Genomic DNA, 23932 nt, shown 5'->3' with positions numbered 1-23932 from the left:
AGCAAGCTAGGGTGGTTATGACCCAGTGGAAATTTTGCGTCCCAGAGGACAATGTCTGGAGACATTTTGGGTTGTCACCATGGGGGGGGGGGTGGCACTGGCATCTAGAGGGCAGGAGCTGAGGCTGTCGCTAAGCACCCTGCAACACACAGGACAGCACCCACAACAAAGAACAGTCCGGCCCAAACTGTGAGCGGTGCTGGCACAGATCGGGGTTCCATGAGTCTGAAGAGGTCAGGGTCTGTACACACCCTTCTACCAGACTGACCAGGCAGTTAACTGAAACTTCGTTTCTGCCTCCAAAGCCAACTTGTTCTCTAACTAGTAGCTTCCAGCTTCCATAGGGCTTCTATTCTGTCCCAAAGGGGTGAATTCAAATTCATTCGGTAAGAACTTGGGTTTGTTTTCAAGTGTGTGGTCCCGTGGCAGGCATCCATGCCCTCCAGTTGCAGCTACACCAGCAACTCTTTTGTGGTTGTGGGTCACATATTTCCGCCTCCAGCCTCCCTTCTCATGAACAATGAGAGAAGTGGACCAGATAACCTCTTGCTCTGTGTAGCCGCCAAGCTAATCACGGCCTGTATCTTAATTAGCCCACTTAATGAAGGAAGTGAAATTTCATTAAAACACCAAGGCCACTTTCCTGCTTTGTCAATTTATCCCTTCTGTTCTTTCCACAGATTAGATTTTCATTAGTTGCATATTGACTTAAAAATGCCTGCATGTTGGAGCCAGGAAATGCTAACTTCTTGAAATGTGGGTCAGGATACCACAGACCTTGAACAGCATCTTTCTTTTTCTTTCCCAGGGAAGCGGAGAAAGAGCTCCAGAGGTGGGTGTTGCTCGCAGCCCACTCTAGTATTTCTGAATGTAGGTTCCCTTTATAACCAAAAGTCCTTGCAAGAGCTCTCCCTGCTCACTGGGTATAAAGCTACCCACACTCGGGCACCCACAGCCATTCCCTGCCAGTCAGGGCAGGCCAGCGCCCAGAGGGAGCCCCGGTTCCCTCCCATTTCACTTCTTGAGAGCTCCATCTCAACTCGGCAAACATTTGCCAAACCCTAGCTTTGGATCTGACAGGCAGGGGCAGGGAGGTGAGGTGGCGTAGATGTGGTCAATAAGCTACACGCCTTACTCTGAAAGTGTCCTCACAGGTGCAGGGGACTCTCTCCCGGCGTTACACGGCAAGTCTGCAATGAATCCACTCTGTAGCTTTGGGAAAGCGCCTTCCTACCTCCGGACCTCAGGTTCCCCATCCACAAAGAAAAGAGTCTGGACCAGGTGGTCTCTAAGGCACCTTTAACTCAGATTGTCAGTGGTTCTATGAGTCTGTGGAACCATCTACAAAGAACAATGGGGGGAAGTACCCTGAGAACTAGAGGAGTGAGTGGCTGGGGAAAAAAAGCCAGAGGAGGCTTTGGAGTACAGACACGTTTTAGGCTGAATCACAAAAAGCCCCCACAAAGAACCAGTAGAATATTGTCCGGTGGAAATGGGATACAGATAAAGAAAAATATTGCAGCTCGAGGAATCATCTTTCTCAAAAGACAATGCTAAAGAATGGAGGTCTGCAAATGCAGGGGGTAGAAGAGACCGGAGCGTAAGTCAGAGCAGCTGAAGTGGGGATGCGTGTGATGGGGTTTGATGAGGGAGATTAGAAACTAAATTGAGACCAAGTGGTGGAAACTTCAGATGCCTGTCAAAAAAGTTCGGATTGCCGGAATAAAAGGGATCTGATGAATTAGATAAACAGATTAGAGCACTGCTCTGGCAGTACAAGAACAGCACGTCGGGGATAGGTTGGGGGGACTTCTGAGATTACACATTAGCTCCAGAGACCTAGGCAAGGGCCAGAGAATGAAAGGATGGAAAGAGAAACAAGAGGAATTGGGATCTGGCAGTCCCTTCGATGAAGGGTGGGGAGAACCAAGGGTGGAACCAAAGTTTCAAGCATGAGAGATGAAGCAAAGGGCACATCAAAGTAATCTAATCAGAAAGCACCTTGGGGGTGCCGTTGGTTGAGCATTCGATTCTTGGTTTCAGCTCAGGTGGTGATCTCGGAGTCGTGGGATCAAGTCCCGCGTCAGCTCCATGCTAGGCGTGGAGTCTGCTTGAGTTTCTCTCTCCCTCTCCACACCCACTCCCCCCAAACTCGCAATGCTGTCTCTCTAAAATAAATAAATCTCTCTCTCTCTCTTTTTTTTTTTTTTTTAAATCTAATCAGAAATGGAAGCAGTTTTGCAGACTATTTGCAGCATGTTAAGGGGATATCTAGGAGATGGCTGAAAAACAGGTCTGAAGCTCAGGAGAGTAGAATAATAGGAAACTCAGGGTATGAATGAGACCGGTCAGAGGGCTTGTGTAGAGAGAGATGAAAGCAGGGATGGAACCTGGGAAATACATGTAGGGAGAGATCAAGTTATGATGCCAGAGGAAGAACAGTGAAGGAGAAGAAATCATTGACTCTCAAGGTTAGGCAGCATCTAAAAAGAATGGAAAGAATAAGGCATCACAGAAGCCACAGCAGGGAAAGCTTTCACAAGAGAGGAAGCCTGCATAATGACGAGCCAGGCATTCCAGTGTCTATACGGGCCCCACTGTCACCCTGCTTCTCATGGCTCTCTGTCCCAGCCCCATGCAACGAGCAGGATCGTGTGCTCCGTGAGTCTGAGGGCGAGCTGCACTTCCCGGAAGGCCCCCACCTGTATTACGAAAGCCGGCAGTGAGTAGCCCCCTGCCACTCCTCCCCCAACTGCCCCCTCCAGTCTGACTGTGCCCAGTAACTGGACCGTGATAGTCATGTTCTGTCTGGAAATGACACCCTCTTAATGGGTCTGCCTGCAGACACTGTGTCTGGACCCTGTTGGCCCCAGAGAAAATGCATGTGCTGCTCAGTGTTTCCCACTTGGATGCGGAGTCTTGTCGCCACAGTCACCTCTCGATCTATTCCTTAGAAGACAGACTTATAGGTGAGCGGATTTTCACACTGCCAAATGGACACTTGTGCTGGGAGGGCTTCATGGGGCTGGGATGCCGTCCGTCTGGCACCGGGACATCTGTAACACAACATGGCCCATTTCCAAGCTGGAGACTCAGGATTGACTGTGGAAAGGAACTGAATCTGAGCCGTTTTGTTTGCTGCATCTGCTTTCCATGGAACCAGGCTTCCTAGTTTCATGTGCCAGGCCTGGAGCCCCTCGGGAGTAAAATACAGACCTATCACAGGGCCTCTCAGGCAGGATGTTGCTTTCCTAGGCACACAAATGACCTTTACTGCATTGTCCAGCTAAGAAGGAAGGTAGCAACGGAAAACCATGAGTAGAGGCAAAGGATACTTATGCAAGAAATGCAGACGGAGGAGCATTTCTGTGGTTCTTAAGAGGAGGTGATTTTTGCCCCCCAGGAGATACCTGGCGACGTCTCAGAGCGTTTCTAGTTGTCATAACTAGAGGGAGTATCAGTGGCATCTGGCGAGCAGAGGCCAGGGGTGCTGTAAAACACCCCACAATACCCAAGACAGTCTGAACGCCAAGAATGTCCCCGTTCGATGTCAGTGGTACCAAGGGTGAGAAACCCCGGCTGTCCTATTGTGACAGTCCGGGTCTCCGTAAGTCTCTCAGTGGGTGCTGTTTTCTAGACTCTGAAGCAGGACTCTTCCTCCTTGTGCTGCAGGGAAGTTCTGTGGGAGGAGTGTCGCTCCCTCAGTTCTGGTTGGCTCCCACTCTGTGCGGCTGAGTTTCAGCTCTGATGCCACCGATTACGCAGCTGGGTTCAACCTCACCTACAAAGCTCTAAAGCCAAGCTACCTTCCTGGTAAGACCACCGGCTTTCTCCCACACTGTGCAGGCCGTCTAGAGAAGTCTGAGGCCCGCACGCATTGGGAGAGGGGACTGTGGGCCCGGGGAGAGGCTCCTGCAGGCGCTCCTTCCACAGTCCTGCTAACTCGTGTTTATCGCTCAGGAGCTGGGAGGGCTGAATGAGCCCTGGAAAATCAGCACACAGACATCTTCCTTCGTGCTGCCTCTGTCTGGAGTCAGCCGCTGTGTCATTTGTGGGAGACAGGAGGGAGCGCGAGGATTTCTCTTTGCTTCAGTGATGCCGTTGTGACGTTTCCCCTTGTGTTTCAGATTCAGGTTGCGGTTCTTTTACTGTCCTTTTTGAAGAAGGCCTTATACAGAGTCTTCACTATCCTGAAGACTATAGTGACATGGCCAACTGTAACTGGGTTTTTCAAGCCCCCAAACACTACCTGATTAAGGTATTGCCTCTGGTTACCCTTAACTTTGCTCTGGTATCTCCACAGAAATCATGAGGGCAGAAGTTTGGTGTGTGTGTGTGGGGGGGGCATATGTGTGTTTAAATTAGATTTATTCCCTGCTGTATCCCTGGTCCCTGGCGTACAAGGCTTTTGATAAATAGGCATTGAATAAACACACCAGCCTATTTTCCCTGTAACTACCCACATTTACCACTAGATGGCAATAGTGTGCTTTACTTTCTGTTGGAGGGCTGTCTTCATCTGCACCCAGTAATTGGTTTAATCAGTTTCTAGTCCCTTCTAGAAACAAGCATTTCTTCCTTATCCGCTAAACTGCTAACAAAACACTTTGTAAGTAATGGCTAACAAAAGTCAATGCCAAGAAGGCCCCAAACATCAAGCTTTCCATGCAGAGGGAACAGAGCAAGCACAGAGGAGCCATGCAGACCAGGTTGAGGGACGGGCTGGTGTCAGAGGGTCGTGGGTGCATGGGGAGGGGTCGTAGGAGGTGAGGCTGAGCTTTAAGTACAGGGAGTTTCCAATGTCGGGATGCAGAGTTTAGTCCGCCTTTGGTTAGTAGCGTTTGTGGCTGCCTGTTTGTTCACGAAGCCCCAGCGGGCCATCGGCAGAAAGAGGCCACCCGGTGGTTGAAGGTAAGACTGCAGTCAGGATGAGGTTGGATGCAGGCATTGATTTAGAAGGCTTTCTCTTTTTTTTTTTTTAAAGATTTTATTTATTTATTCGACAGAGATAGAGACAGCCAGCGAGAGAGGGAACACAAGCAGGGGGAGTGGGAGAGGAAGAAGCAGGCCCACAGCAGAGGAGCCCGATGTGGGGCTCGATCCCATAACGCCGGGATCACGCCCTGAGCCGAAGGCAGACGCCCAACCGCTGTGCCACCCAGGCGCCCCAGAAGGCTTTCTCTTAAAATGATAATTGAGAGCAAGAGAGTATATGAACGAGAGAAAAGGTAGAAAATAAAGGGGGAGGAGTAAGGATGGACAAGACCTCCAGGTTCTTATATATTTAAGAGGCAAAAAGAAGCCTAAGAGTCAGGAGCAGGTGTGAAGTTAGGACAGTCCAGAGAACGGAGCCTTTCATTTAAAACACCAAACAAGCAAACACATGAAGAGGTGTGACCCACAGTCTGGATTTCCCACAGAAAGTTTAAAGAAGAGGACTGAGCATTCACTACCTGGGCCTCAGCTCATCCCCCAGCAAAAGGGTAAAAGACTTGGATTGACAGTTGAGCGATGGAGAGCAGGTGAGAGCGGAAGCCCTGGAACAGTCAGTCTGACGTCTGGAGCAGGAACAAGAGCTCGCCGGTTTTACCGAGGAGTGGGAGAAGACACAGGGGAAAGAAGTGTAGATCTCTTTCTCAAAGCTTCTGGACCCAAACAGTTGAAATAGAAACTTTCAGAAGGAAGCAGAATTAAGGGAAGCTTTGTGATGAGTGACAGAGGATAAAAGTTAAAGTGTGAGTGTATTTCTGGAAGAAGGAAGAAGACAAAATTTAGTTGAAAATCTAAACGTGCCAGAGCCGGGAGGGACTCAAGACTACCCAGGCATTCGGTCCCTGTGTACTGAGTGCCGTGGGTCAGTGGGTCAGGGCGGTGATGCCCTCACCCCCTGCAGTGACCGTGGAGTCGTGCAAGACCCCTCCCAGAGGAACTGGGAAATTAGGATTACAAGTCATAACTATGCACATACTATTTGCCTGGGAGAGAAAAGGGACTGTTTCCAGAACGCATCGCAGGAAGGGCTTAGAAATGTTTGAATGAATCCTGTTTCTGACCCTCTCCTTCTCCCCGTGCCTACATTCACCATTAGTGATCATTTACTTCCACGTTGCCCCCTCCACGCAGCCCTCTGGTCCCTCGCCGAGTGTTCAGGCTCCACTGAATCCCCATCACCTGTGTGTTTGAAATCTGAATTCCTACCTCATCAGCCCTATCTCCCACTTCTCTCTTCAAAGTCAGTTGAAGGTCGGTGCTGGCCAATCGCTGATTGTTCTTTGCTGTTTGTTTGCTCTTCGTAGGAGGGCGCTAGGGAGCTCAAATTATTGCACTTTTCCCCACCTTTGTGTGGGCACGGCCCTTATTTGGTCGCTGAGATGTGTCTGGAGTCGGCAGTCTGTGGGATAGCCTCTTTCCCTAAGTAATTTAACCCACTCACGAATGCCCATTCACATGCCAGAGCAGGCTGAATAATCCAAAGTACTCTGTGTGCTCAAAATCAGGTTACTCGTTCATATGATGTGCTTGTCTTGTCAGCTTTCCTTTCAGAGTCTGGAAGTAGAGGAAAGCGGGGACTGCACTTCTGACTATGTGACCGTGCACAGGGATGTGGAAGGGCAGGAGGAAATAGGTGTGTGTCCCCTGGAGCCTCGGCTCCCCTGGTTTGCATTTGGACCCAGTCCCTTTGGGCGACTCCTTCCTGGGAATAGAAGGGATCCGGCTCCAGCTTCCTTCACTGCCCTGCGCCCCCCACTCCGTCCCTAGGCGCTCACGACCACCCCCCCTTCTCCCAGGTCAGGGGTGGGAAGAGCGGGAGGGAGGACCACAGAGCCATCTAGGGGTCAGGGGGCAAGTGCCACTGAAATAAGCCCTGTGGCTCCAACCAGTTCCCTCAGCGGCTTTCCCAGCGGGAGTGTCCGGGTAGAAACAGGCTTGAAGCATTGCCGGAGTTGAATACCCATTAAAAAGAAGGAACTGCCCCTCTCCTTCGAAAACGAATTGGGACACCCACCAAAAAAGTTTCTTTCTTAACAATTACCTAAAGGACACCTTTTTTTTTTTCTCTCCAACGCCACGGCTGTTTGCCGGGCCCTTGACCGCGGCTGGCTGGGCTGGGCTTCGCCAGCTCGGTTGTGTGGCTTTGCCGCCCCCGCCCCCATGCTGAGCTCCTCTGGAGTGATGCTTATCAGCTTCCAGTCGGATGAAAACGTGACCTTCAGGGGCTTTCAGGCTACGGTCTCTTTCATCCCTGAAACGGGTAAGCCGACAGCAGCATCAGCTTCTTGGGTCCCAATTCCCATCGTCGTCATGTGGTAGGAAAGGGCAGCCTCTGCGGCCCAGAGTGGCTGCAAGGGCTTCTCAGTCTGTGCAGCAGCTCGGTTCTGTACGGTCGCCGTGCGCACCAAATCAGTGACTGCTGAACCACGGCTCGGAGCGGAAGTACGGGGTCAGGCTCCTGGGAGCCCCTGGTTTTACGGGTGTTTCTGCTCAAGGTCACCTTCTCCACTATATGTCATTGAACATTCACTGAGCTCACAGCCAGTACCCCTCCAGCTCGCGCCTGAACAAAGATTATGCACCACGCGTGTCTTCCCCGCAAGGCACAGTCCAGCCTCCTTGCGCTTACCAACGCCAGGGGACTCCTGACCCCTACGTTACATTCAGGGCCGTTTCAAACCGCAAAAGCACCAACAAAAAGCACAGAGACACAAAAACCCCCACGGCACTCAACAGAGCACGGAAAGGACACCTGTTTATAGTTTGAAAACTAAAACAAGAAGGCACAGTGTCGCCTCGTTCGACCTCACAAGGAACATGTCCAACAGGTGACTCAGATTTCTCACTGTTCTGCGTATGTCTTTGAATGGTCGTGAAAACACCATTCGTTCTGAGTTACAAATAAATGTAAGGGAGTAGGTGGATTTGCCAATGTGGAATCCATGAAGAATGAGGACCCGGCCTATCCCTATGAGACGTGTGATCTGAGACCCCTCTTCTTCGCCTTGCCGCGGGAGAACACACGCCTCGTAAGAATACAGTGAGGACTGAGTCAGAGCCGGTGCGCTTGGCCGTGAGCGAGTGTGTGACACATAACAGAGGCCGGAAATGTGAAATGTCTTCACCAACCCCCAGTCCCTAGGCACACGGCTCCCCTCCAAGTCCTCACATCCGTGGGCATTCTGCCCAAGCCCTACAAAGCCAGGGGTCGGCTTCTCCAGTTGTTCACCCTTGTTACAGAAGCAGCTGGTTACGGCAAACCCGGGTTAGAGCGCAAATACCCCACTTGTCAGTGCGAATACCCACCGTCCAGCTGACTGAGATGCCCCAGAATTCTAACAATAATAAGTTTCTGGTAAGTCCCAAACACTGGCCCTGTGTGTGTGATCTGAGCAACTGTGTATGCTTACCCTCAGATTTAAACGTCTCCAGATCAGAGGACGAGTCGATGTTTTTGGAGACATGGAATGTCCTACCTGAAGACCGCAATGCTTCTGGTAAGCTGTTCTGGGGAATGTGACTGAGAGATACCCACAGAGCACATCAGTCGGGTTCAACCAGAGAATCCCAAAAAGATATGTTGGGGGTCCTAACTGCCAGTACCCCAGAATGTGACCTTATTTGAAGCGAAAGTCTTTACTGAGGTAATCAAGTTACAATGGAGTCCTTAGTGTGGGCCCTAACCCAATATGACTGGTGTCCTTATAAAAGCGGAAACTTGGATGTGGAGAGAGACACCCACACAGAGAGAACGTCACGCGAACGTGAAGGGGCAGACTGGGTGATGCATCATCTACAAGCTGAAGGGCACCAGTGATCACCAGCAAACCGCCGAAAGCTGGGGGAGAGGCACCGTCACCACCCTCAGAAGGAACCAACCCTACTAACACCTTGATCTTGGACCTATAGCTTCCAGAACATGACACAATAAATTTCTGTTCTTCTAAGCCCTTCCGTTTGTGACAGTTTGTTACAGTGGGCCTAGCAAGTGAATACACCAGGAACTGGCTAACAGGGCTGCGGAGGGTGACCAAGCAATTCAATCCATGGGGCAGGCAGTCAGAAAGAGGGGATCAGGGGTGCCTGGGTGGCTCAGTTAAGCCTCCACCTTCGGCTCAGGTCATGATCCCAGGGTCCTGGGATCGAGCCCCGCATCAGGCTCCCTGCTTGGCGGGAAGCCTGCTTCTTCCTCTCTCACTCCCCTTGCTTGTGTTCTCTCTCTCGCTGTCTCTCTCTCTGTCAAATAAATAAATAAAATCTTTAAAAAAAAAAAAGAAAAAAAAGAGGAGATCACGGCACTGGAGCTCCACAGGCACAGCTGAAGGTACTGGCCCCTGGGGAAGAATTTCTTCTCTTTTTGGGGGAAGCTTCAGCTCTGTTCTTAAGGCCTTTCCAACTAATTAAGTCAGGCCCACCCAGACTATCCAGGACGATCTTCTTGACCTAAAGTTCACGGATTAGGGACTTTTATTACATCTGCAAAATCCCTTCACAGCAACACCTTGATTGGTGTTTAACGGAATAACTGGAGGCCGTGGCTTAGCCAAGCTAACACGTCCCAAAAGCCATCACACAGAGTTGTGTGGGACATGGTCATTGTCCATTTTGCTCAAAGCAACACTGAAATATTTCCAGTCACGAGAAGCAAGACTCCCATCTAAACTGACTCATTTAGTGGAAATGGCTAACTAGGGGGCCACGTTGTGGTCTGACTCACGAATCTGTTCACTAAGAAAAGGGAGTGAGTATCCCATTCCGTGTCATGCCAGCAAGCATGGAGAAGCCTGGGCCTTCTCTTATCCTTGTTTGTTCCCTGACATCCACGTGCAACCTCCCGGTCCATGTGGAAAACATGGTGAGCTGAGCGAGCAGGGGAGAGGGGCAGGGAAACTTGTATCATTTGCCATTTTGATAGTTTGTCAGGACAGAGAAAATTTAAGCACCTTATTTTTAATTTTTTTTTTTTAGTTTTATAAAATGACACATAGAACATAGAATAGAGTATGGAGACAGAATATTCCTTGTAATGAGAAGGAATAAAAGCCTTAGGTAGAACGCTTTCTAAGGAGACTCAGTACAATGCTCAGCAAGACGGATTCATCACTCTACCCCCAGCACCCACGGCAGTGCTCAGTGCACGGCAGGTGCCAAATGAATAAAATGAAATAATCCACAGATAGCCCCTCAAGACCTCAATAAGAGACTTCCCTGATTTTCTGTCACTGAACTCACACATTAGGGCCCTTTTCCTTTATACATAGAAACTTAAGAAGGACAAGAAAAAGAGTTTACATGGGCCCTGTTTTAAATAGCATACCTATAACCTGGCTGACTTCTATCACTCAGTAAGCAATTTTGTCCTTCAATTTCTTTTTTGAAATGTCGCAAATCTACAGAGTAGGTGAAAGAATAACACAAAAACCTCCTGTTTATCCCTCACTTACATTCATTCATTGTCGACATCCTGTCACTTTGGCTTATTTCTCCTCTGAGGCCTTCTCTGCACAAATCTCCACACCAGAGCCCAGGGCTGGGGGAGGAGGTGCAAAGAGGAACAAGATATAGTGCCTACCTTCAAGTAATTTCTGTCATAATAATGAAAATTACGTGCACAAATTAGGGGCAAATAAAGAGCAGATGCTGCATGGTTTCTATTTACATAACGCTAAAATTGCTCAGGATTCCTCTATGGCAGCAGGTGTCAGGATAGCGGTCACCCTTTGGGGGAGCAGTGTCTGGAACGTCTGGAACGGCTCCCGGTGGGAATCTGTTAATCTGTTCCCTGATCTGGGTTCTGGTGATGCTCTTTGAAAATTCAAAGTGCTTTCTCACTTGAGCATTTTTCTGCGTGTGTTTTACACGTTAATAAAATTCACAACAAAAGAAAAAAGCTACAGAAAAACTGAATACAAAAAGTACAAATTCTGAAATAAGTTACAGACGAGATGATTAGAAAGCTGGCATTTGATTCAGGCCCACAAGAATAATGTCCCCATTATTCTATGCCCTATGGGGGACCCTTGGATGGTTGTGATTGGGGAGTGACGTGATCAAAGAGCCCTTTTTGGTGGTTAATTTGGGAGTGTGAGGAGGATAAGGACAGATCACCTGTTGGGGGAGTAGCCCTGGTGAGCAGTACTGAGGACTTGAGCTCAAAGGTAGAAGACGGATGTGAGATGCATTGCAGATTTGGGATCTCAAGTGTTTGGAGACCAGAGAGTTGGAGCAAAAAACTGGGGAGTCAAGATAAGCTCAATATTTTACTCTTGGGTGAAATAACCACTCTGGGGGATATACGTATTTCTTTCTCTCTCCAGAATGCAATAAGCATTGCTCATCACTCCTGGGTGTCTATTAAGTGCCCAGCACCACAGAGATGCTCAGACCTTACAGTCTAGGCTTGCTGGGGAGGAGGACCCATGGGTAATAAAGATGGGTTTTCTTGGCCCCTTCCCAGGTGGCCTCTGCAGAGCCACCTCCCCCCGAACCTTCCAGGTTCCTTTCCAGCCAGACTGTTAGGAAGCAAGGGGGCAGCTCAGCCTGCAGATGGCCACCAGGCATCTCTGCAAAGGAACCCTCTTTGGGAAGACCTGGGTAGTCACCGCTACCTGCTGCTTCACCAGGATGTAGGTACACTCAGGCAGTGGAACAGGGTGGGAGCGATGGTTTAAGCTGGTTGATAGTTAATTCTTCAGCCACCACCTCTGATACCTATCAGGATCTGCTGCCCTGTCCCCGTTCACCACCATCAAGGGCAATCCACCTCCCCAGGCAGAACGTGAGCTCCTGAGTATTCAGGAAAGTTCTGCCCCTTCATACTGTACTTCTAGTTTATTTCAATTAAACATGAGGCTGGCAATTAGAGACACTTTATCACGGCCCTCCCAAGTATTTTCTAATCAGACAAAGTATTACATTTTGTAAAATACTTTGAGCATCTTTCAAAGTAATTAAATGGTTTCTTCTTAGATTAATATCTTAAATCCTTAATTAATAGATGTCCTAATATTCCTACATTCCTGAAACAAATCCCACTTGGGCATGGAACATTCATCTTCAGTGTAGGATCTTCCAATGTACTGCTGGGTTCTATTTAATATTCCACTTAGATTTTTGTACCAACAACCATAATTGAAATTGACTGATAGCAGAGGCTTTTCAAATGTGGCCTTTAGATGGCTGGGGATCTCCAAGATCCTTTTAGGGCATCTGTGAGGTCAAAACTATTTTCATAGTAATACTAAGACATCATTCTTCCTGTCTACTCTTGTTCTCTCATGATATGCGGTGTTTTCCAGGGGCCACACACCATGTGGTAGCTCAACAGATTGACTATAAAAAGCAGGTAGGCAGCTCCTCATTGGGTCAGTTGGTTAAGCATCCGACTCTTGATTTCTGCTCAGGTCATGATTTCAGAGTCCTGAGATCAAGCCCCATGTGGGGCTACCAGCTTAGCTGGGAGTCTTCTTCTCTGACCTTTCCACAGGGAGAGGGACAAGCAGACGCCAAGCTGAGCAGAGCCTGATGTGAAGTTTGATCCCAGGACCCTGAGATCCTGACCTGGGCTGAAATCAAGAGTCGGATGCTTAACCAACTGAGCCACCCAGGTGCCCCTTTATTAAATCTTTTTTTTTTTAAATATCTATCTAGTATTTGGTCATTTGACAAAGGTTTTATTTTTATTTTAGAAGACAGATACATTCTTTTACTGAACCTATGTCCTCTGCACCCTACTGAGTCTCTCAGCTGAGCTGGACAGGCCAGCTGATCAGCGGCTGGGGACGGGGACTCGGAGATGTCCCTGCAAATGACTGACAGGCACAGCTATAATCCGTGCGGTCATTACAAATGAAGCTGCAAGACTTGATTGTGGTCCCATTAGAGCTCTTAACTCATTGAGTGATGTCACACAGATTGCTTCCTGCTTCTGAGCCCTAGAGTCTCTTACATACATAGAAGAGAGAACATTCTCTAGAGCCTTGCTGTACTGCTGAAAGGACTGGCTGTAGCTTTCATTGCAATGGCCAAAATGGTGGCCTTGCTATCCCTCCGGTCCCAGGCCCCCTGAGAGAGCCACCTCCTCACCTCACCTATTTTAATGAGGCCATATCTGAGATGCCTTTTCCTCTCATTTTCCAGGGAACAGCATGCAGCTGCCTGGGTGGTGAATGCTGGAATCAGGATTGGGCCAAAGACTGCCCTTGGTAAGAGCCCTGGGAGCCTCTCTTCTGTCCAGCCAGCCTGGCCACGAGCATGTCACTGTGACCGCCACAGCTCCGAGAGATCTTCAGGTTCATTAGCCAGCAGGTGGCCATAGATGTTTTGGGCATGAAGTATGGGATCTGGACTGAATTGTCTTTCCCTTTATAAATTAGAGAACTAGGGGAGGATTCAAGAGCCAGTGCCAAGTTTGTCCATTGTGTCTAGCTTCACAATGGAGGCCCTCTTCTTTTCCTGGAAACCTACGGAAGATTTGCCTTCTGTAGGCCAGCCTTTCCTTGTTTCCAGCCCCAACAGGACTGCAGAATGAACAAAAGTCACTTGTGAATTCCTCCCCGAGACGCACGTCCTCCTGGTGTCATGCTGGGCACTCGCAACACAAGGCGGAGTCAGACACCATCCCACGTGGTGACCAGATACCCCGACTTCAGGCTGTTTCCCCCTGGAGGGGAGTTCAAGCACCCAAGCTCCATGTGCCTCCCTCCTTCTCTGGGTCTGCTACGGCTCCTCTCGTCTTGTCAGGAAAGGCCCGCCAAGCACACTGTACCCCCCAGTCCCCCAGCCCCACTGTGGAATGAGATCTGCCACCACAGCAGCTGGTCAGCTGGCTTCAGTTCAGCCAGTATGATCGTCCGTCTGTCCGCCTGAGAGAGGCCCAGGGCTGCCTGCTCTGGGGTGTGAGAGCCACGGGACGGGGCCGTCATCCGGCTCTGCAGTGAGCCCTCACACAAGCGTCCTTGGAACCTTCCCGCTCTACAGTCCTTCACAGACTGTGTCCTCACGCACCTTCTGTCAGTTGCTTCTCACACTGCCCGTGTGGTGTGGAAAGGTGAGGACGTTTATCCTGTGCCCAGAAAAAGAAACCAAGGCTTATAAAATTGAAGTGACAGGGGCACCTGGGTGGCACAGTCGTTAAGTGTCTGCCTTTGGCTCAGGGCGTGATCCCAGCATTCTGGGATCGAGCCCTACATCAGGCTCCTGTGCTAGGAACCTGCTTCTTCCTCTCCCATTCCCCCTGCTTGTGTTGCCTCTCTTGATGGCTGTCTCTGTCAAATAAATAAAACAAAATCTTAAAAAAAATAAATAAATAAAATAAAATTGAAGTGACAGAGTCACACAGCTGCTAAGTGAGACAGAGCCCACACCTCGTTCAACTCAGCCTAGATATTTCCCCTTGCCCCCACATCGCCTGTCCTGGGGAATCAGTGGCTAGTTCCACACGACTCTGGTGCTATGCCGCCCTTCCCTACTGCATGATTGGTCACTTGTTTCATTCGTTCTTTCATACGGTCACGCACAAGTCGTCACTGAGCACCATCTTCTCACCTGACTTGCAATGAGGCTCTGGGGATGCAAAAGCAAATAACTCCCAATCCCTGATTTCTCGCATAGGATTTGAGAGCCATTTCAGCTGCCCCAGTACAAGGGGGTAAATGCTGTAAGACGTGAACGTTAGTGTAAGAGAGAGCACAGAGCAGGGACTGACTTCCTAGGAGCATCAGGGAAAGCTTTGCTAAGGATTAGACATTTTATGCTGGGTCTTATAAGAATCAGAAGTTTTTCAGGTAAACAGAAGGGAAGGCATTCCATTCAGGGAAACTCATGAACAAAGGGTCAGAAAGACGAAGCAGAGGGGTATCCAAGGTGGAAAGTGCAGTTCTGTGTGGCTGGTGCTTTGACGGGGGGGCTGAGGGGAGATTATTTAAAATCACAGCCTAGGTCCTAGTTGTGAAGGGCCTTATTTTGATAGAAAGAACGTTGGCCTCTGCCTTGTAGCCGGGTGATGGGAATGATTGCCATTTGAGCGCAGAGGAGAAAAAAATCAGACCTGTATTAAAGAAAAATTAATCTGGCAGAAGTCAACAGGATGGATGGCTAGAGGGAGAGAGTGGAGGCAGGAAACAGTTGAGAAGATGCACAGACACAAGAGCCCAAATAAACTCTGTTGGGGCTACAAGATGACAGGAGGAAAAACAGTGTCAACAAACACTGTGTTCACAGACTCAACAAGCTCAGATGACCAATTACGTTTAAAATGGAGGGGAAAAATCACACTTAGAAAAAATGACTCCCAGGTCTCTAACTCTAGTGATTGCATGGGTAAAAGCTAGTAAGAGTTAGCATTTATTATTTACTCCAGGCCAAACCCCTTATCTGTATTATTTCCTACAGTCCTCTCAATAAGAGGTAGAGAAATAGGTAGTATTATTGACCCTCATTTTACAGACGAAGAAATTGAAGCTCAGTGACCAAGTCCTTTGCCCGAATGGGTGGTGAAGGCAGGCTCTTTGACTCCCTTTTCTCAGGCTCCGTGCACACATACATCGTGTTGATACTGTCTATCTTCAGGATAAACTGTAATACAAGGGCTCAGGACACAGATTTCTTAACCACAGACACATGGTACAGCCGTCCACCGAATACCGCACCCGGGACAACGCGATCAGACTCCGGTGTTCCCCGCTAGCCTCCATCATGCGTTTGTAAATTACGCCCTCGGTGGTAACGGGGCTCCCCTCGCGTCTGCACCTAGTAGACTCTGTGTGTCTCCGAAGTTAGCGAGCAACCGAAGTCCTGGCTGTGTCCAAGTAGGAGAAAGGCCTGGCTCCCTTCATTTCTTTCTTTTGAACATTTTCCTACCCTGNGACTCAGGTGTTCCCCGCTAGCCTCCATCATGCGTTTGTAAATTACGCCCTCGGTGGTAACGGGGCTCCCCTCGCGTCTGCACCTAGTAGACGCTGTGTGTCTCCGAAGTTAGCGAGCAACCGAAGTCCTGGCTGTGTCCAAGTAGGAAAAAGGCCTGGCTCCCTTCATTTCTTTCTTTTGAACATTTTCCTTCCCCTGCCCCTCCACTTCCTAAAGGCCCACCTTTCCGCTATTACAGGTCTGAGGCTCCCAGCCCCACCCCATCTGTGCAGGTGGACCTCAGCCCTAGAAACTGCATTTGCTGCCCCATTTACGCCCCGTTGTCCCCGCAGTCCAAGCTGTGAACTCACAAACTGCTGCGGTCTGGAGGCTCTAACCCAGCCCCCGCCACGACAGATGGTTTGGGAAGAGTGGGAGGCACTGCTGTGAACGCCAGAGGACTTTACTAGCCCTGAGGGTGCGGCTCTGCGGATGTAGCCGCTGGAGGGGGGCGGGGGGGAGGAGCTACCCTGGTGAGGGCGGGGCAACGGGGAGAGGACTCTGCAAGCCGTTCTTTGGACACTTCCCAAAGACATTGNAACGGGGAGAGGACTCTGCAAGCCGTTCTTTGGACACTTCCCAAAGATATTGTTTCTGGCAAATTCTGCTCATTCCTGGGGTCTCAAGATTCTTACAGAAGGGGGGGAATGGGGTAACCCGGTAATGGGTATTAAGGAGGGCACGGGATGTGATGAGCACTGGGTGTTACGCGCAACTAATGAATCGAACATCAAACCTAAGGATGTATTACATGCGGACTAATTGGATTAAAAAAAGCAAGCTTCTTACCTTTATACCGTCTTACTCCATCTGGCCCATGTCAGTCCCCGATTACCAGGTGCATGCAAGGTTTCTCAGGTCATATCTCCGTTACACAAATCGAGGTCCGAAGACGGTCCAGAAAGCGAAGTGTTACTATCGCTCTCTGCCTGCCTGCAGGGCACAGTGGGGAATTGTGATCAGGTGGTATCAATACACTTTCGTTTAAAATCCTTGAAGAGGAAAACCAAGGAAACTCCAATTCAAGCAAGGTTTTACCTTGGTCATGGCATTGGGTGCTTGGAGTGGGTGAGGTGTTCCGCCAGTGTTCTCTCATAAAGCTCAGCTCGGTCAACGGGCTTGGTCTGCTGGGACCCTTTGTTCAGGATGACATTTGTGCACAATGCACAATGGACCGGCCGGAGCCAGGGTGAGGAGGAGGGGATGGAGTGGACGGCCACTTGCGTGGCCTGGCGGAGAACCAGGCGAGGACGCAGCCAGCGCAGGAGGCGGCGGAGGGAGGTGGTTCNTTGTTCAGGATGACATTTGTGCACAATGCACAATGGACCGGCCGGAGCCAGGGTGAGGAGGAGGGGATGGAGAGGACGGCCACTCGCGCGGCCTGGCGGAGAACCAGGCGAGGACGCAGCCAGCGGCAGGAGGCGGTGGAGGGAGGTGGTTTGCAGGAGGAAGGAGTCACACAGTTAGAGCACCAAGCGCTTAGGCACCAGAGGGGAGGAACACTTCCTGGCTTTTCTGATCCAAATCCCAGGAAATGTTTCTGGAATGAATCCAAGTATAAAGAAACAAGCCTGATGACACAAAAATAATAGTGGATTTAGTATATTAGTTTCCCGTTGCTGATATCTTGAATTACCACAACTTTGCTGTCTTTAAACAGCACAAATGTCTTAGTGTCTTACAGTTTTGGAAGCCAAAGTATACTATCAGTTTCACCGGGCTGAAGGTGTTGGCAGGGCTGGTCCCTTCCAAAGGCTGTCAGGAGAAATCCTCCCTCTTGCCTTTTTCCGCTTCCAGTGGCTGCCCACCTTGCTTGGCTTGTGGACTCTCCCTCCATCTTCAAGACGGTCACCCCAAGTGCTGCTTCTGGCATCATATTGCCTTCTGATCTCCTCCTGCATCCCTCTTATAAGGAATATTGTGATCACAGTGGGCCCAACGGGACAATGCAGGATAGTCTCCCCATCTCAAGATCTTTAAGTTAATCCCAGCAACAAAGCCCTCTTGCCCTATAAGGCAGCATTCATCGGTTCTGGGATTTAGGATGTGGGCCTATTTGGGAAGGTCATTACCCAACCTACCACAACGTAGGTTTAAGACCTAGGACCTCAGAGGTGGTCATCTGTTCAGAGGCGAAATGGAAATAAATNGCCGGGTGATGGGAATGATTGCCATTTGAGCGCAGAGGAGAAAAAAATCAGACCTGTATTAAAGAAAAATTAATCTGGCAGAAGTCAACAGGATGGATGGCTAGAGGGAGAGAGTGGAGGCAGGAAACAGTTGAGAAGATGCACAGACACAAGAGCCCAAATAAACTCTGTTGGGGCTACAAGATGACAGGAGGAAAAACAGTGTCAACAAACACTGTGTTCACAGACTCAACAAGCTCAGATGACCAATTACGTTTAAAATGGAGGGGAAAAATCACACTTAGAAAAAATGACTCCCAGGTCTCTAACTCTAGTGATTGCATGGGTAAAAGCTAGTAAGAGTTAGCATTTATTATTTACTCCAGGCCAAACCCCTTATCTGTATTATTTCCTACAGTCCTCTCAATAAGAGGTAGAGAAATAGGTAGTATTATTGACCCTCATTTTACAGACGAAGAAATTGAAGCTCAGTGACCAAGTCCTTTGCCCGAATGGGTGGTGAAGGCAGGCTCTCTGACTCCCTTTTCTCAGGCTCCGTGCACACATACATCGTGTTGATACTGTCTATCTTCAGGATAAACTGTAATACAAGGGCTCAGGACACAGATTTCTTAACCACAGACACATGGTACAGCCGTCCACCGAATACCGCACCCGGGACAACGCGATCAGACTCAGGTGTTCCCCGCTAGCCTCCATCATGCGTTTGTAAATTACGCCCTCGGTGGTAACGGGGCTCCCCTCGCGTCTGCACCTAGTAGACTCTGTGTGTCTCCGAAGTTAGCGAGCAACCGAAGTCCTGGCTGTGTCCAAGTAGGAGAAAGGCCTGGCTCCCTTCATTTCTTTCTTTTGAACATTTTCCTACCCTGCCCCTGCCCCTCCACTTCCTAAAGGCCCACCTTTCCGCTATTACAGGTCTGAGGCTCCCAGCCCCACCCCATCCGTGCAGGTGGACCTCAGCCCTAGAAACTGCATTTGCTGCCCCATTTACGCCCCGTTGTCCCCGCAGTCCAAGCTGTGAACTCACAAACTGCTGCGGTCTGGAGGCTCTAACCCAGCCCCCGCCACGACAGATGGTTTGGGAAGAGTGGGAGGCACTGCTGTGAACGCCAGAGGACTTTACTAGCCCTGAGGGTGCGGCTCTGCGGATGTAGCCGCTGGAGGGGGGCGGGGGGGAGGAGCTACCCTGGTGAGGGCGGGGCAACGGGGAGAGGACTCTGCAAGCCGTTCTTTGGACACTTCCCAAAGACATTGTTTCTGGCAAATTCTGCTCATTCCTGGGGTCTCAAGATTCTTACAGAAGGGGGGGAATGGGGTAACCCGGTGATGGGTATTAAGGAGGGCACGGGATGTGATGAGCACTGGGTGTTACGCGCAACTAATGAATCGAACATCAAACCTAAGGATGTATTACATGCGGACTAATTGGATTAAAAAAAGCAAGCTTCTTACCTTTATACCGTCTTACTCCATCTGGCCCATGTCAGTCCCCGATTACCAGGTGCATGCAAGGTTTCTCAGGTCATATCTCCGTTACACAAATCGAGGTCCGAAGACGGTCCAGAAAGCGAAGTGTTACTATCGCTCTCTGCCTGCCTGCAGGGCACAGTGGGGAATTGTGATCAGGTGGTATCAATACACTTTCGTTTAAAATCCTTGAAGAGGAAAACCAAGGAAACTCCAATTCAAGCAAGGTTTTACCTTGGTCATGGCATTGGGTGCTTGGAGTGGGTGAGGTGTTCCGCCAGTGTTCTCTCATAAAGCTCAGCTCGGTCAACGGGCTTGGTCTGCTGGGACCCTTTGTTCAGGATGACATTTGTGCACAATGCACAATGGACCGGCCGGAGCCAGGGTGAGGAGGAGGGGATGGAGAGGACGGCCACTCGCGCGGCCTGGCGGAGAACCAGGCGAGGACGCAGCCAGCGGCAGGAGGCGGTGGAGGGAGGTGGTTTGCAGGAGGAAGGAGTCACACAGTTAGAGCACCAAGCGCTTAGGCACCAGAGGGGAGGAACACTTCCTGGCTTTTCTGATCCAAATCCCAGGAAATGTTTCTGGAATGAATCCAAGTATAAAGAAACAAGCCTGATGACACAAAAATAATAGTGGATTTAGTATATTAGTTTCCCGTTGCTGATATCTTGAATTACCACAACTTTGCTGTCTTTAAACAGCACAAATGTCTTAGTGTCTTACAGTTTTGGAAGCCAAAGTATACTATCAGTTTCACCGGGCTGAAGGTGTTGGCAGGGCTGGTCCCTTCCAAAGGCTGTCAGGAGAAATCCTCCCTCTTGCCTTTTTCCGCTTCCAGTGGCTGCCCACCTTGCTTGGCTTGTGGACTCTCCCTCCATCTTCAAGACGGTCACCCCAAGTGCTGCTTCTGGCATCCTATTGCCTTCTGATCTCCTCCTGCGTCCCTCTTATAAGGAATATTGTGATCACAGTGGGCCCAACGGGACAATGCAGGATAGTCTCCCCATCTCAAGATCTTTAAGTTAATCCCAGCAACAAAGCCCTCTTGCCCTATAAGGCAGCATTCATCGGTTCTGGGATTTAGGATGTGGGCCTATTTGGGAAGGTCATTACCCAACCTACCACAACGTAGGTTTAAGACCTAGGACCTCAGAGGTGGTCATCTGTTCAGAGGCGAAATGGAAATAAATCATTCTCAAGATCAAAAAGCTAATGAAAAAGCCCACAACAGCCCGGACACTGTTTAGAGAGCAAAGGCTCTAGGAAGTTTAACTCGGCCACAGCATCAGTCCCCCCAAGGGAGTCTCGGCAGTGAAGGTGGCTTGTCCCCTCCAACGGAGAAGCTGTCTTGTGGGGCAGAATCTCACACATCCTAAAACAGTGACAACAGACATTCATTCATTTTTTTCCAGCAAACACTTGCTGAGGGCGTCCTCTTTGCCAGGCCCTACGACCAAGCTGCAGGTGTGGAGTGAGACGTGTGCTCATGGTCTATTTCAGGAGAGGAGTAAAAGATGAGAGAAACCAGGTGGAACGTGGGTATACAAGGGGCGCACCTACAGTGTGCAGGGAGCTGAGGAGAGAGGGCAAGCACTGCCTTCTCAGAATCCCTGGAAGCCCTGACAAATGCCTGCTTTTCACCCTGCTCCACAGGTAACAAAGGGGGATGTGCCGCTGCCTCTCTGGTCACACGGAGGGAAAAAGAGGAGGGAGAATGGGGCGTAGAGGCAAGTGCTAAGAGAGCCACTAGAAAAACAGAGGTTCCCAATGATTCCAAAGCCAAAAAGAAAGAGCTGGTTGAACCAGAGGGAGAAAATTAAGTTTGTTCTTCATTCATCCGTTCACTCGGTCACTCGGTCACTCATTCGTTCTGTATTTATTGAGCATCTACCAAGTGCCAGGCGCTGCTCTGAGGCCTGAGAAACAACAGGACTTAACACAGAGCAAGGCCTGGGGCGCCTGGGCGGCTCAGTCGGGTAAGCATCTGCCTTTGGCTCAGGTCATGATCCCAGTGTCCTGGGACTGAGCCCCTCATCAGGGTCCCTGTTCAGTGGGGAGTCTGCTTCTCCCTCTCCCTCTGCTGCTCCCCCTGCTTCTGCTCTCTCCCTCTCTATCAAATATATAAATAAAATCTTAAAAAAAAAACAACAAAAAAANTCCCTCTCCCTCTGCTGCTCCCCCTGCTTCTGCTCTCTCCCTCTCTATCAAATATATAAATAAAATCTTAAAAAAAAAAAAAACCAAAAAACCCAGCAAGCCCTGTCCTCATGGAGCTTACACTGTAGTAGAGGGAGAGAAAGAGTAAGCAAATAGGTCAGAAAAATAGTATGTCATCTGCTGACATGTCTTACGGAGACAAATTCAGCAAAAAAAGGGACACTGATGGAAGGACTGTTCCTGTCTTGAGCATTTCTGGAGCATCTACCATGTGCTAGTGTGCTAAATGTGGCAGGGCAAAGAGGAATTCATTCATTCAATCGCTATCTATTTATTGAATGTTCTCCACGCAACAGTCACTGTACTGTGCTCAGTCGCAGAGAAACAAGGTCTCTGCCATAATGGAACGTCGAGACTAGTGTGAGAGTCAGCCATTTAACAATGAAATATACAGGATGTGTAATTACAAGCTGAAGTAAAAGCCATGAATAGAATATAATGGGTACATCCACTTAAATTGGGGGATTGGATCAGGCATCTCTAAGGAAGAAGCAATATTTGAACTGAGACCCAAAGAATGTATGAAGGAAAGATATAAACAGTCATGATAAACAACTGTAATTAGAGCAGAATGTTACTGGCAGAGGGGTTGGGCAACAAGATTAAAAGAGAGCAGGGAGACCAGAACCAGACTCATACATACATGAAGACGGGGTGGCATTGCAGGCCAGTGACCAGGTAAGCAAGTCAACAAATATTATTGAGACAACACATTATCCACATGGAAAAAATTAAAAAAAATTACACAGAAATCAGTTCCAGGTGGTTGAGAGACCTAAATGTTTAAGGAAAAACTTGTCAAAAAAAATAGAGAATATCTTTATGATCTTGGATAGAAATAGACAAGTCATTCAAAGCACTAACCCATAAAGGCAAAAGNAAAAACTTGTCAAAAAAAATAGAGAATATCTTTATGATCTTGGATAGAAATAGACAAGTCATTCAAAGCACAAACCCATAAAGGCAAAAGATTGGAGACTGATACATTTGACTACATTGCAATTACAAACTGCTATTCATCAAGAGACAGAGAGAGAGAGAAGGGAGAGAAGGGGAGGGAGGGATGAAGAGGAAGGAAGGACGGTAGGAAGGAAGGAAGGGGGGGAGGAAGGGTGGAAAGAAGAAAGTTGCATACCGGGAGAATATATTCGTAGCTGATATAACTGCCAAAGAAGTGGTCTCTAATATATAAAAGACTCCTAAAAATTAGTAAGAAAAAGACACCTCAAGAGAAAAATGGGCAAAAGTCATGAGCAGGCATTTTTTTGTTTGTTTCAGAAAAAAACCACCATGGGAAATAAACACATGAAGGATGTTCAACCTTCTCAGCTCTTAGGTAATGATATTAGGTTCACAAGTCATCATTTTACAGTTATGAGATTGTCAATAATTAAGATTCTTACAATAATACCCTGGTACCAGCAAGTATTATGGGAGGTGTCCACTTAGTACATGCCTGTGCTGGTGTGTATTTGGGGCTGGGGATGGGGAGGGAATCTATTTCTTGGCTTCTCTGCCTCCCTCAGGCCCAGGAGGCGGAGACTTACCTTTGCCACTGGCAAGGGGAGAACTGATGGGGGCGGGGGGTTATCCAGGTTCTGAAATGTGCTGCGAATGACCCCCACAACCGTCTGTGCCTGCCATTCTGCCTCCTATTGGTCTAGTGTTGGATACCAGTCGTATCTCTCTCCCAAAAGAGAATGAATGAATGAGCTCTTTGAACGAATGTCTTGACTCCATTACACCCCCATCCGGGCAAACACCCAGCGCTAGACCAGGCCCACAGCAGGAGCTCGTTATGCGCGTCGAATGAATATATTCATGCGCTCTCTGAATTGGCCTGAATTCCCATTTCGTTTACCAGTAACCCTCCTCGCACGCAGACGCGCCGCCGGTTCTCCCACCTTGGCAGTCTGGACCAGGTGCAGAGAGGAAGTTTCCCGTCCGCCTGCTCCGAGAGCGCTGCGAGAGGGCAGGACGGAGCGGGGGGCCACGAATAAACCAGAGATGGCTGCTAGGAACCGGGACCCCGCAGCAGTGGCGGTCCCGCGGGCAGGGAGGGGCAGCGCGAGGCTTGCGCGGGACAGGAGCTCTGCGGGCCCCCCGGGCGGGGGCGTGTGAGCGGTGCGGGCAGGGGTTACCGGGGGTGGTCCGCGGAGGGGCTCCTGGGAGGGGGCTGCGCGGGGTGGTCCGCGGAG

The 23932-nt window shown here is 49.5% G+C and overlaps 2 protein-coding genes across 7 annotated transcripts in view; one reads left to right on the top strand and one right to left on the bottom strand.

The window, feature by feature from the left end:
* LOC100482330 (olfactory receptor 481) overlaps positions 1 to 17179 on the bottom strand; it is a 118086-nt gene extending 100907 nt beyond the window's left edge. For 5 of the 6 annotated variants that reach the window (XR_004627182.1, XM_034666511.1, XM_034666512.1 and 2 more), the window contains exons 1-2: positions 16936 to 17179; positions 16687 to 16830 (exon numbers count right to left, since the gene is read on the bottom strand). The gene's annotated coding sequence lies outside the window, so the exon portion shown is untranslated. Of the gene's footprint in view, positions 1 to 12728; positions 14057 to 16686; positions 16831 to 16935 lie in introns of those variants that run through there. The other variant, XR_004627183.1, reaches the window with a different exon arrangement.
* Positions 17180 to 22776: 5597 nt separating this feature from the next.
* Positions 22777 to 23932, top strand: part of LOC100477047 (NADH-cytochrome b5 reductase 2) — a 9368-nt gene continuing 8212 nt past the window's right edge. The window contains exon 1 of the mRNA XM_019796341.2: positions 22777 to 23656. The gene's annotated coding sequence lies outside the window, so the exon portion shown is untranslated. The remainder of the gene's footprint in view (positions 23657 to 23932) is intronic.

The sequence above is a fragment of the Ailuropoda melanoleuca genome, chromosome 8 (genome assembly GCF_002007445.2).
Source record: "Ailuropoda melanoleuca isolate Jingjing chromosome 8, ASM200744v2, whole genome shotgun sequence".
NCBI classification, from domain to species: domain Eukaryota; kingdom Metazoa; phylum Chordata; class Mammalia; order Carnivora; family Ursidae; genus Ailuropoda; species Ailuropoda melanoleuca.
The sequence above is the reverse complement of the archived record's forward strand: the minus strand, read 5'-3'. Positions and strand labels throughout refer to the sequence as shown.